General features: G+C 34.4%; 1 long non-coding RNA gene across 1 annotated transcript; it reads left to right on the top strand.

The window, feature by feature from the left end:
* Positions 1-1913: 1913 nt before the first annotated feature.
* On the top strand, positions 1914-4404 carry LOC141367370 (uncharacterized). The gene is made up of 2 exons (XR_012371736.1): positions 1914-2169; positions 4221-4404. It is a non-coding gene; the product is annotated as an uncharacterized lncRNA (long non-coding RNA).
* The last annotated feature ends 10660 nt before the right edge of the window (positions 4405-15064 follow it).

Raw genomic sequence — 15064 nt, forward strand, 5'->3', positions numbered from 1 at the left:
TGGACTGTTTTACTTGTGGCTTGAAGGTTTATCATTATGGGATGCCAATTTTCTCCCTAGCAACCAAACTTAGTACCCTAGCAACGGAATAAACAAAGCCTTATATCTCCGCTTCAGAACATCTTAGAGACACGGGGGTGGACCGTTTTACTTGTGGCTTGAAGGTTGATCATTATGGGATGCCAATTTTCTCCCTAGCAACCAAACTTAGTACCCTAGCAACGGAATAAACAAAGCCTTATATCTCCGCTTCAGAACATCTTAGAGAAACGGGGGTTGGACCGTTTTACTTGTGGCTTGAAGGTTGATCATTATGGGATGCCAATTTTCTCCCTAGCAACCAAACTTAGTACCCTAGCAACTGAACAAACAAAGCCTTATATCTCCACAACAGAACATCATAGAGACACGGGGGTTGGACCGTTTTACTTGTGGCTTGAAATGTGATCATTATGGGATGCCAATTTTCTCCCTAGCAACCAAACTTAGTACCCTAGCAACGGAATAAACAAAGCCTTATATCTCCACAACAGAATATCATAGAGACATGGGGGTTGGACCGTTTTACTTGTGGCTTGAAGTGTAATCATTATGGGATGCCAATTTTCTCCCTAGCAACCAAACTTAGTACCCTAGCAACGGAATAAACAAAGCCTTATATCTTCGCTTCAGAACATCTTAGAGACACGGGGGTTGGACCTTTTTACTTGTGGCTTGAAGTGTGATTATTATGGGATGCCAATTTTCTCCCTAGCAACCAAACTTAGTACCCTAGCAACTGAACAAACAGAGCCTTATATCTCCACAACAGAACATCATAGAGACACGGGGGTTGGACCGTTTTACTTGTGGCTTGAAGTGTGATCATTATGGGATGCCAATTGTCTCCTTAGCAACCAAACTTAGTACCCTAGCAACGGAATAAACAAAGCCTTATATCTCTGCTTCAGAACATCTTAGAGACACGGGGGTTGGACCGTTTTACTTGTGGCTTGAACGTTGATCATTATGGGATGCCAATTTTCTCCCTAGCAACCAAACTTAGTACCCTAGCAACGGAATAAACAAAGCCTTATATCTCTGCTTCAGAACATCATAGAGACACGGGGGTGGGACCGTTTTTCTTGTGGCTTGAAGGGTGATCATTATGGGATACCAATTTTCTCCTTAGCAACCAAACTTAGTACCCTAGCAACGGAATAAACAAAGCCTTATATCTCCGCTTCAGAACATCTTAGAGACACGGGGGTTGGACCGTTTTACTTGTGGCTTGAAGGTTAATCATTATGGGATGCCAATTTTCTCCTTAGCAACCAAACTTAGTACCCTAGCAACGGAATAAACAAAGCCTTATATCTCTGCTTCAGAACATCGTAGAGACACGGGGGTTGGACCGTTTTACTTGTGGCATGAAGTGTTATCATTTTTGTATACCAATTTTTTCCTTAGCAACCAAACTTATTACCCTAGCAACGGAATAAACAAAGCCTAATATCTCTGCTTTAGAACATCATAGAGACACGGGGTGGGACCGTTTTACTTGTGGCTTGAAGGGTGATCATTATGGGATACCAATTTTCTCCTTAGCAACCAAACTTAGTACCCTAGCAACAGAATAAATGTTAGCTTCATGCTAATCATGTTAGCTTCATGCTAGCTTTGTGCTAATCATGCTAACATCATGCTAATCATGCTTACATCATGCTAGCTTCATGCTAATCATGCTAACATCATACTTAAACATACTAACAGCCGGATAGCCTACTAAACTAAACTTCTGTCAAACCGTTTTAAACGTTCCGGCTACACTTTTTCAAGCCAACATAAAGTTTGTCCTCAAACTTTAATATCTAGTTTTTTATACAATTAAATAACTTAAACAGGTAATATAAATGGATGAATGAATGAATACGAATTTATAAATGAATAATTAAAGACAAGAAAATTTTGATTTGCAGACAACTATGTGTCTGTAGTGCTAGCGTTTTAGTCAGGCGCAACATAGACACCTGCGCCACCTGCGCGTCAGCGCGCAAGTGCACGACGTCGTCACTCACTGTAAACAATGATGAGCCATTTGACATGTCACAAAAAAGGATATATCCCTCTGGGGCCGAAAAGAGAACAAAGAAAAGGACCGAGGATGAGGAAAAAAAGAGCAAGATAAAGGTATGTTTGCATGATTATATACAGTAACGTTATGTTTAATTTGTGTTAGTGGTGTGACAGATCGACGTTAATCCGTGACCGTGATCGACCCACGGTTCGGCTCGCATGCGCTCAAATAGCGAAAGTTTATCATTTGCACGTGTTTCAAAGGCTTGCAAAAGTTAACATTTCAAGTGATTTTAAACAATTTATCCCGCAAAAAGGCGCTAAAGTGAGCAGTATTCTGCATGCCCAATGCCCATGCGGTTTAAATTGTCCAGCCCAGCTCCCTTCAGAGATCAGAACACTAACACTTGATTTTTAAACTTTATAGAGAGTTACGCTATTTTGTGTCATACTCTAGTCCATTAACATACATTTGAGGAATAGAGCACTGAAAATAACATAACGTTTTTATGCTCCGCCGTCTGTATTTCCGTCTGTGTGAGCGCGCCGCGTATAAGTGCACTTAGTAGGGCACACATGGAGAGACGAACATAAAATCTTTCTGTTCTTGACAGGGCACATACAAACAAAGTGATCTCCACAGTACTCTTTTCCAATAAAAACATTTGTTTATGTCTTTGGGCGGTTTATGTATAGATTAGGCAGAAACCAGGTCCGTGCTTCTCTTAAAGGAACACGCCCACATTTTGGGAATTTAGCTTATTCACCGTATCCCCCAGAGTTAGATAAGTCCATACATACCTCTCTCATCTCCGTGCGTGCTGTAACTCTGTCTGACGCAGCCCCCGCTAGCTTAGCTTAGCTTAGCACAAAGACTGGAAATGCATGGCTCCAGCTAGTATACTGCTCCCAATAAGTGACAAAATAACGCTAACATTTTCCTATTTATGTGTTGTGATTTGTATAGTCAAACCGAGTACAAATAACAAGGTGATATGAGACACAGCGATCTTTTAACAGAATACATACTGAGAACTATATTCTCTGAAGACGAAGCACTGCCGCATGGGCGGAGTGATTTTCACAACTCTGAACGATTTCTCTGCTACTCTGAAGGGGATTCTCTTGTGGTGCGTGCAGATTACTACGCCCATGCGGCAGTGCTTCGTCTTCAGAGAATATAGTTCTCAGTATGTATACTGTTAAAAGATCGCTGTGTCTCATATCACCTTGTTATTTGTACACGGTTTGACTATACAAATCACAACACATAAATAGGAAAATGATCGCGTTATTTTGTCACTTATAGGGAGCAGTATACTAGCTGGAGCCATGCATTTCCAGTCTTTGTGCTAAGCTAAGCTAGCGGGGGCTGCGTCAGACAGAGTTACAGCACGCACGGAGATGAGAGAGGTATGTATGGACTTATCTAACTCTGGGGGATACGGTGAATAAGCTAAATTCCCAAAATGTGGGCGTGTTCCTTTAAAGAGACAGTAACCTTAATTAACCTACTTAAATCTGTGTCATTAATGTTAATCAAACCTTCCAAGACAAAGAGAAAATCACTTCTGTAGCTCTAATAAAGAATAATTATATTTAATTCATACAATAAAGTGTTATGATTCATTTGATTTGATTTCTGTACCTAATGCTAATTTTAGCCCTTATTTAATGTGCAACTTTGTTCTTTTTATAAATGTTTGTAAGTAATTTCCTCATTTTTTATTAGTTTTTCCAACCCCTTATTCTGCTGATCCGAAAAATGATCAGATCTGTGCCTCAAAAACCATAATGTGATCCGAACCGTGAGTTTTGTGATCCATCACACCCCTAGCTAGCATTGCTGTATGTGTTGAAGTGAACGTTCCAACATCAGTAACGTTCCAGCTTCATAGGCAAAGCACATGCGCTCTCTGTCTAAGATCTTTGGTAAGAGATGGTATTGGACTTTATGAGAATATATACCAATACCATGTTGGGTAGGAAGATTTCTGTGATGAAAATAGACTTCAATCTTATTTATATGGTGGGTAGTGATGTAACAGTGCTATCCTCATATTTATTTATTTATTTATTGCTTGTTGTGTAAGTAATGAAAAATTAGCAAAATAAACTCATTCTGCTCGATCAACTATGCACTTATCCAATGCTATTTTTTTCAGGAACACTGTTGAAGTACTTTGGAGCACAACCAACTCTACCCGCCCCTGATGTTTCATCAAGTGTCAGTGCCTCCACAGCTGATGATGCAGCAGATGAGGTTTTTCTTGCTGGCCAATGTTAACATTCCATAGCCTGTTAATATGACATGACACATTGAAGAATAAAGTATTTTATTTAAGTATAGATTTTTTTCATTATTTAACCTCACTGTATTCATTTATAATGTAACATTAGAGCGTGACATTTGTGTCCGCGGGGTGGGAGGGGGGCCCCCAAACACATTCTGCTTAGGGCCCCCAAGAGGCTCAGGCCGGCACTGCAGTACTGTTATAAAAATAATAGACATAGCGTTAAAAATACAGACAAACCATATAAAATCTTAATCGTGTTTATTGTCTCCATGGTTTTAAAACATCAAAACATCTTTATTTACATGTTATTATAAAAACAGCGATCGCTCGTTGCAGGTCACTGTTCAAGTTCACGTCTGACTGACAGCTGCTGCTGAGCTGACTGACGTCTTATTCTTTCTATGAAAGTTTATGAAAGAGTTTCAGACTTTAGCGCCCTCCGGCTTCACGTATGAATGAAACAAACTGAGTGTGAATGACTGCAGACTCCGAGAGACTCCAGCTTGCTCATATCGCCATTTTTGCAATAAAAATGGGTGAAATATTAGCCCCACTGCAGAAATTTGAAGTAAACATATAAAATTTAATTAATATTTCTCCAAATATGCATACTTTGAATTAAAAGCCCCGATAGATGTTGTTTTATCGAGTGCTTTCATGACGATCACGGAGGAGTATTTTTATTAATGAGTGCGGCTGAGGGTTATATTTCAAATTAAAGGTATGTACCGTTTTTCATTTTCATAACGCCTGACAAAAATGAAGAAATTACTGTTACTAGGATTCTCAGATTAAAATAAAGGTCAAAAACTAAATCTTAAATCAAAACACTTTTTAATGATGTATAGTTGTTTAATGTAAGTACATTTAAACTAACAGTAATTTAAATTATGTAAATAAATAGCTCTTCATTACATCCACGCCCTCGCGCTGGTTATCAAGTTAATCAGATTTATAAAAGAAAGATTAGCTTTACCGATTCTTTCCGATAACGTACAAAAAAATTAAGAAGGAGGAGTTACTACCGCGCGAGAAGCGAGTACGTCATGCAACACTGTACAACACTGTTTAAAGGAATAGTCAATTTTCTTAAAAAAAAAAAATCCAAATAATTTACTCACCACCATGTCATCCGGGGTGTTGATGTCTTTCTTTGTTCGGTCGAGAGGAAATTGTGTTTTTTTCAGGAGGGCTGCAGGATTTTTCTCGTTTGGATGGACTTTGATGGAGCCCAACATTTAATACTTAAAGGAACAGTAGGTAAGAAATGTATATCAATTAATCATAAAATGGCCCTGATATGTCACTAGACATTAAGAAATCATTTTCATTTCAAATACTTATATCACTGACAACAGTGGTTTGGCCACGATATTGTCATTTAAAAAGTGGAGTTGCAGCCCTCAACTGATGTTTATGTTGTCATTTTGTGTATCGGCCACCAGTTGTGTGATTGCAGTACCACTTTTAGCCACAAGTTTTGTGATTGCAATACCAGTTTTTGCCACAATCCTACATACTGTTCCTTTAACTCAACACTTAACAGTTTTTTTCAACGGAGTTTCAAAGGACTGTAAATGATCCCAGGCGAGGCATAAGGGTCTTGTCTGGCAAAACGATTGTCATTTTTGACAAGAAAAATAAAAAATGTGCACTTTTAAACCACAATTTCTCGTCTAGGTCCGGTCCAGCGCGACCTAACGTAAATGCGTAAAGAGGTCACGTGTTACATATATAAAACGCATATTTGCGGACCATTGTAAACAATAAACTGACACAAAGACATTAATTAGTATCAGTTGACATACAACAACGTAGGAACGGTCCTCTTTCAACACACTTGTAAACACTGCGGCGTAGTTTCGCGTTCGTCCTCTGTGACCTCTTGACGTCATGAAATATTGCGTGGGGTCACGCTGGCGCATCACGACCGGATCTAGACGAGAAGTTGTGGTTTAAAAGTGCATATTTTTTATTTTTCTTGTCAAAAATGACAATCGTTTCGCTAGATAAGAACTTTATGCCTCGTTTGGGATCGTTTATAGTCCTTTGAAACTCTGTTGAAAAAAACTGTTATGTGTTGAGTTAAGTATTAAATGTTGGGCTCTATTAAAGTCCATTAAAATGAGAAAAATCCTGCAATGTTTTCCTCAAAAAACATAATTTCTTCTCGACTGAACAAAGAAAGACATCAACATTTTGGATGACATGGTGGTGAGTAAATTATCTGGATTTTTCTTTTAAGAAAATGGAACATTCCTTTAACTTACGATTCACTACATGTTCGTGTCATTTATATAATATGCTTACTTACAAATCTTAACGGTACCCATTAAATGCCATCATATTTTTTATTCCCACTATGGAAGTCTATGGTCACTTACTGCTGTGTGTTTACCATCATTTCTCAAAACATCCTCCCCCGTGCTCATCAGAAAAAAGAAATTCACACAGTTCCAGAACAACATGAGGATGAGCGAACGATGACAGAATTTTCATTTTAAAGTGAACTATCCCTATAATTGCACTTGATTTTTTAAGTTTATGGTTTATGTAAGTTAATACGTTGAATGAACAAAGATAGTTAAGTTATGGATCCAAAATGCAAAATTTAAGTCATGATTGCTTTTGACTTTTTTGAGTACAAACAACGTTAGTCATTTCAGTTTTCACCTATTCTTCAATTTCACAAATTCTTGCATTTCCCAAAAAATTGTTCCATAGTGACTGTGGGTCCAATCTTGCCCAGGACTTTACAAATTCTCAATGTTAAACAGGCCAATCTATAGAGGTTGATCATTATCAAACCATACATTTGATTTGTGTGTATTTGAGAGATGTAAAAAATACATAAATCTGTGTTGCATTTCATTTAATTCAATTTCATTATTCTTTATAGTTTTGATATATTTAGTTTATAAGATATATTAAAGCAATAAGCCCCAAGAAGCAGTGGTCGTGCCTAACAACGCCCCTTAGCTGTTATAAAATGCACTGTAACCCCACTGCTTCGCGGGGGTTATTGCATTTATAAAACGGTTACTTCATATGCATAACGTTAGCGGGATTTTATAAAATAAAACACAAATAAGTTGTAATTATATTAGTACAAATATTACTCTTCCGCCAAACAAAGTAGTTCCTCAGAACCAAGTGTGACTGAAACAGAGCGCAATTCTCAAACAACACAGACGCAGCAAAGACACAATGAAAATATGATTTAAGACTGTGGTGTTTATTTTATAAACCAACATTCATCTAATTCATACATTAACATTTATATCGTGCAACTGTTGAAGTGATGATCAAATATGCTTGGAAGCATGCTGAACTCTTTCCCAGTCAGCGTTTTTTTTTTTAAGTTGCCACCCAGTTTTAATTTAATTTCTTTAAATAAACATAAAATATCAAATGAAAGAACAGACCGTCCGCTTTCAAAAAAAAAAAAAATTTCATCCAACCATTTGTTCTCTTATCACCTCTCAAATCGGATAATTCCATTTTTGTGAAGAACTTATGTAAGAGATCAGATTCAAAGCCATCAAAACTTACACGCTGTGTTTTCAGTGTTGAGTGAACGCGTCAGTGTTTAAGTTGGGTAAGATCGCCATCTAGTGGATAATAGCGGACGTATGAACTTGAGTTAGAAACTCCTCAGACAACGTATTCTCTTTATCGACGAGATGACTCAACAATATTTATTGTCATTTATCTGGATATCGCCATTAATTGTGCAATTGTAGTAAAATTGAAAATATGATTAAAGACTGTAGTGTTTATTTTCATAAATCAGTACGCAGCAATAGTGGCACAGTGATACTTATGTAATGCGGTCTGAACCGTGGTGTTACCGGGGTGTTTTATCACGGCTTAGAACGTGTTTCAACCAATCAGAATGAAGAACCAGAACTGCCCGTTTTATAATTTCATTTTTATCATATAGTTATTCCATTATACATTATTTTTCTTAATATTGTTAAAATCTTATATTGGCACTGTATTGTCTTTACAAGTAGATACAGGTCCTACATGGCCATCATTTCAAGGTGTTTATTAACGTCACGAGAATGTTGTCAAACCGCCAATTTCCACTGCCAGTGTTTGGTAATACTACCTGCTAAACCTGTTTGTAGTCAGACGAAGTCAGACCATCAACAAAGCTAAACTGAGCATTGAATGCAACTAAGATAATTCAAAAAACATCTTTATTTTATTTTTTTTACATCACATTGTCTCCTGCCTGCTGTTTTCTCATTCATTTCTGTATCTGTATTGTGGCTTATCTTACAACATAGTTGATATTTGAGTATGGACTCTTAACATCTGCAAGCCATATCCATAGTGAGATCTATACATTTCGCTTGGATCTATTAACATAAAACCATATGCAAGATTTCACTATGTGCAAATACAGATGTAACTTTACTAAGATCTCTTTGTGACACTTGTTAATGATTTGAAAGAAAGAGATATATTTATAAAGCAAATGTTGTGATAAAAATTCATAGACAGTAGTAAATGTAATGTGAGGGATCAGAACAACTGAAAGAGGATTCTGAGAATTTTTTTTTTTTAAATATTGTGACTTGTGAGCTTTTAAACAGACGATCTCTGCGCTTTGTTTCATTTAGTCGTGTGTCATTTCACTGTAAAAAAATGCAGCATAAAGTTTAAATGCTTGGTTTTGCAAGTCAATTCAATATACTGTAGTATTTTACATTTTGACCTGTGAATAGTTAATATAACTTATAAAACTAGTTAAAGTTGTTAAACTAAATTTTTTAAGTTAAAGTAGCATAAAAATAGCTGTTGATTTGACAAAAATGGTGCATTTCTTTACAGTGTAGTAAACGTTTTGACAGATATCAATGATTCAGGATGGTGTTTAAAGCAGCGTAAGAGAAAGAGTTAATCCGTGAGTTCAGTTTTAAGGTGCGGTCACAAAAGACTTTTCTTTACAGTGAAATTCATATGCGTGTGAGTGCATAATACCTAAAACGCCTACTCAAAGGGTAATGACATCACAGCGCCAAGATGAAGGCTGTCTGTCAATAGATTGCCGCAGGGATGACTATTAGTGAGACACTGGTTCCCGTACTAAAAAGCCCATTAATTTTTTCCCGTTTGGATTATTGCAAGTGCTTAACAAAAGTTGATGGCATTTAGACGTTTTGTCCATGAAGATAATCTTCACAGAAGAACACAACTTTTATGAATTTTGTAGTCAGCTTTGTAACATACAGAAACATATGGTTTGTATTTAAACTAAACAGAACAAATTTTCTGTAGAATTGGCAAAATAAGATAAGATAACAAAAAGCAATAATAGAAACAAAGAAAATTGCCACTGCATGACAGTTAAACCAAAACTAACAAAATCATACTCCAAAACAATGCAATCAAATAACATTCAGGTTATGCAATTGCACCACATATGGCAAATTGTGTGGTTTACTTTCAGTGTAATAGACAAATTCTTTTAAGACAAAAACATGTCAAATCCCACCCTCAAAATAAAAAAGATCTCTGTTGTCACCGTTGACCCTCAGAGTTTCCTCAAAAAAGAAACTCTGTTTTTTGCCACATGGTGATCAACAGTAAAAATAACAAATTTTACCTTTTTGCAAAAGGAAAAACCACCATCAATCAAAAATGCATGATAATAAGGTGTCATGGCTTTGCAATAAAATTTTTTTGATATAATGGAAGTCAATGGGGCAAAAATGACCACAAACCATACAAATGAGGAAGAAAAAAATTAAACCTGATGCTACACAAAAACTAAAAATTCATCAAAGCCAATGTGTTTTCTAATTGTTGAAATGCCCAAGACTGCAGGGTTTTTTTTTAAAAATCCAGTCCAAAATCACTTTTTATATTGAAAATAAGTCATTTTGTGTTTTTTCCCAAATACTTATTTGGGAAGTTCACCTATAAACTTGGCAATTAAAGAGTTACCATCATGGAATTTTTGTAAATGTTTGGTAATTTTGATCAGCATAGAGGTTGATTAACAGATTAATATATATATTTTTATATTAATCTGATAATTTTTTACAACAGTTTCATTTAGTGGCATTTTTTGGCCATGAACATGAACAACACGGAAAGGCAGAGAATTTGAACAATGCACAAGGGTTAACGTTGATAGGAGATGCTAAAACCTGGCTAATCAGGAAGCTATTTGGAACCTTAAAGGCGGAGTCCATGATGTTTGAAAGCCAATGTTGATATTTGAAATCACCTAAACAAACACGCCCCTAGCCCAATAGAATCTGGACTTTCTGTTGATAGACCCGCCCTACACATACGCAACAAAGCATTTGATTTGATTTGATTGGCTATAAGTGTGTTTTGGTAGTCGGGCCGTCTCCTTTTCCAACGCGTTTTTCAAACATCGTGGACTCCGCCTTTAACTTTAGGTGTTTTAAAGACACTCACAGACACAGTTTACTTACTCATTTTTAGCTTTTAAACATACAAATCCACAATTATATTGTTCAACACAGCATGAGTAAACAAACAAGTTTATCAAGGCAAATTGGAGACACCTGCACCTGTGGATGTGTGTGTGACAGTAATTTACCAGATAATATTACAGTTATTTTCCTTAATTGATGCAAAGAGTAATTTACTGTAGTTTATTATTAGTGCAGCATAACTGCACCTCATATCACAGTAAAATACCTTTCACCGATGTTAAAGCTAAATACTGCCAATTTTACAGTTATTTACCCAGAAATCTACAGCAAGGTTTAACAGTGCATATAGAAACATATGACATCATTTTATAAAGATCACATTCCTGGGACTGTACATCGTTTGTCCCGACCCTCCCTTAGCATGTCCTAACAATGTACTTGTTGAACAGACTGCAATGCATGCTGGTAATTTTCACACACAATGGTAAACTAAGCGATACGTATAACTGGTTATATTCATATAGAAAAAACATTATGCTAAAGCAATATTCTTATAGATTATACTTAGTTCCTTTATATTTGGATTAAAACAAACTTCTTCATACTCATACACACATTTGTTGATAATATGAACATCTGATAGGAGATGTCATCTTTATCAATTTAAATTATTATTAATCCCTGAATGTATTAATATATGCATTTTATTAATACAAGTTATTAATAGATACATTAATAGCATTTAATTTAATTAACCAGCAGAATCACTGTCCCACAAACACTCTACCCAGATGTTTTTACGCTGTTAATAGCTTTTAGAATATCTAATTAATTACACAATAATTTAAGAATTAGCATTTTTTTTTAATTTTTAATTTGGTTTATTTGCACAGATACAAAAATATATACAATAAAAACAAAATACAATCCATATATTGTGCAGGGAGAGGCAAAAAACCCGAGGGGCTTATTTAAAGCCTCCACCTAAACAAAACAACAACAAAACTGAACAAAATATAAAATTTAAAAAAGAATAATAATAATAAACATCAAAACTATATAGAGTAGATAAAATACATAAAACCTCAATAAACAAAAACACAATTACAAATCAGCAATAAAATTATTCTTTATACATCTTTTATAACTTTTTAAAGAAGAACATTTTTCTGCTAAATGAAATAAATTATTCCACAATTTAATACCCCTAAATCGTATAGAATATTGACCTCTACAAGTAAGAATTTTAGGGAAATGAAAATCTGCACATTGACGAGTTAAGTAACTGTGAACCTGTGAATTAACTTTAAAATACCCTGTAAATTGCTCTGGAATGTTACCTTCACCTGAATATATTTTATAAATAAAGACACAAATTTGAGAAATGTTGATATCATAAACAGTAAGAACTTGAAGTTTTTGAAATAGAGGAGCCGATGAGGTATATGAATTGGATCGGGTTGCAATCCTAACAAAATGTTTCTGAAGGGAAAAATTTTTATGAAGAGTGGTAGGAAAAGTGCTCGCCCAAACTATATTACAATATGAGAGATACGGATAAATTAAACTATAATAAAGAGTAAGAAGACACTCTGTCGTAATAAGATGCCTAACCCTCCTTATTATTCCAGTAGATTTATGCATTTTCCTACTTACATAATCAACTTGTTCCCTCCAACTCAAACTCTCGTCAACAAAAACTCCTAAAAACTTTACAGTTGACACTTGGGGCAACTCAATAGATTCAACTGTGATTTTTGCTAAGTCCTTAGGGTATAATTTTTTTCCACTAAAAATAATAAAATTAGATTTTTTTAAGTTTAGAGATAATTTATTTAAATTAAACCAATTAGCATAAGCAGTTAGGCCATCATTTACACTCTTAATCAATAAATTAAAATTTGAATGAGAAAAAATTAAGGTGGTATCATCTGCAAACATTATTGGGGTAAGAATATTTGAAACATTCGATAGATCATTTATATATATAAGAAATAGTAAGGGTCCAAGAATGGACCCCTGAGGAACCCCACAAAGTAATCTTGCTGTATTAGAATAGCAACCATTAACACAAACAAACTGTCTTCTATTAGAGATGTAATTTTTTAACCACTTATATGAAAAATCATGAAAGCCATATTTGTACAACTTTTCCAATAAAATATAATGATTAACTGTGTCAAACGCTTTTGACAAGTCAATAAAAATACTACAAGTGAATTCATGATTTTCAAGTGCAAGAGTAACATTGTCAATCAGGTGAAGCAGAGCCATATAAGTAGAATGTTTTTTCGGAATCCATACTGATGTTTATAAAGAATAGAATTAGAATTTAAGTGACATAAAATCCTTTTATATACAATTTTTTCTAAGATTTTTGAAAAACATGGTAAAATAGATATAGGTCTATAGTTGTTAAAACATTGAGGATCATCTGCTTTAAACAGAGGAATAATTTTGGCTAATTTTAAATCTTCTGGTACTATGCCTGTTTTTAAAGAAAGAGAAAAGATATGAGCAAGCGGATGTAATATTAAGCCTTTCACCTGTTTGACAAGAAAAACAGAAATATTGTCATATCCAGCTGAAGATAACTTTAAATCATCAATTATTTCACTTATTTCATCAATCTCAGGTGATTTAAAGATCGAGATAACAGGAAAATTTCCTGATAAATAATCCAAAGGTTTGCCACTACCAACAGGAATATTATTAGCCAATGTTTGACCAATGTTAACAAAAAAATCATTACATTTTTGCGCTATATCATATGGATTATTATAGGACCTGTCACCATCCACAAAATCTGAAGGTAGCTTTGAAGTAATCTTCTCTTTTTGCAGCACCTGATTTATAACTTTCCATGTTGTTTTAATATCATTTGAACACCTCTTAAATTTTTCACTAAAATATTGCTTTTTTGCACATCTAATAGACTGATTATATTTATTCCTATAAGATTTATAAACCCCTAAAGTGAGAGGTGTAGGATTTAAAACATATTTTTTATAGAGTTTGTTCTTAGTCCTCAACATCTTTTGTAAACTAACTGTATACCAAGGTTTATTAAAATGATTGGTTTTCTTTACAGAGCTACTAACTGGAAAGCATTTATTAAAACTAGAGCTAATAATAGTCATAAATTGTTGATATGCTCTTTCAGCATCATGTTCTTCATACAGATTATCCCAGGAAGTACTAGCAATCAAATCTTTAAATTTAGAAATATTTACATTATTCATGATTCTCTTTTGCTGTATATCTTTTGAAAGTTTAACTCTGTTAATCCTAATTTCAGAATAATGAAATATGGGAAAATGATCGGATAAGTCTGAATATAAAACACCAGATTTAATTCCTTCACTTATAGAATTAGTTAAGATATTATCAATCAATGTTACTGATTTTTCTGTAACTCTTGTAGGTTTATGAATTAGAGGAAAATTATAACTAGAATAAAGAATATTAAGAAAATCTGCAGTAGGGGTATCAGATTTATTTAAGAGATTTATGTTAAAATCTCCTAAAATATAACAGTATTTATGCTCATTATTGATCAAATCAAGTGAATTGGCCAAACTTTCATTAAAATCTTGTATACTAGAACCAGGTGGTCGGTAAATAACCCCAACAATGATGTTCTTTCCTCCAGAACCAGTAAAAAGCTCGACAAATAAAGATTCCATTTCATTTCTATCTGATTTTAAAGTGAGATCATCCCTAATTTTAAATTCATACTCTTCATAAATAAACAAAGAAACACCACCTCCCGATCTATTTTCTCTAACATAATGAACAGAATTATAATTAGACAAATTAAAAATGTCTTTAGAATTCGTAGTAAGCCATGTTTCAGATAAAGCAATAACAGAAAACTTAAGTTTTAATAAAAATAAATAGTGAATGAAATTGTCATAATTCCTAGAAAGACTTCTTATATTTAAATGAAAAGTAGAAAAAATATTAGCAGGCAAAGATCTACATAATTCATTAAACTTCGTTTCGGTATAAAAAGTACAAAAATTTGAAGCACCCAATGATGAAAAAAAAATTTGAGTCTGGGTCAACAAAAACATTATAAGGATCAGATGTAGAAAAATCAAAAGGTTTAAAGGTCTCAGCTTCAAAATCAAGTTTGTTAGAATCAATAGTGTATTTAAAGAATAAACAGATATGTAATTACTAATAAAAGAATACTATAAGTGGTTATGTTATCAAATTTAATGAACCAAACTCTAAGCATTTGGCTTTCTTTGTGTTAGTTGATTTTGGAGAACAAAACTTACCATT

The sequence above is a fragment of the Misgurnus anguillicaudatus genome, chromosome 10 (assembly GCF_027580225.2).
Source record: "Misgurnus anguillicaudatus chromosome 10, ASM2758022v2, whole genome shotgun sequence".
NCBI lineage: Eukaryota > Metazoa > Chordata > Actinopteri > Cypriniformes > Cobitidae > Misgurnus > Misgurnus anguillicaudatus.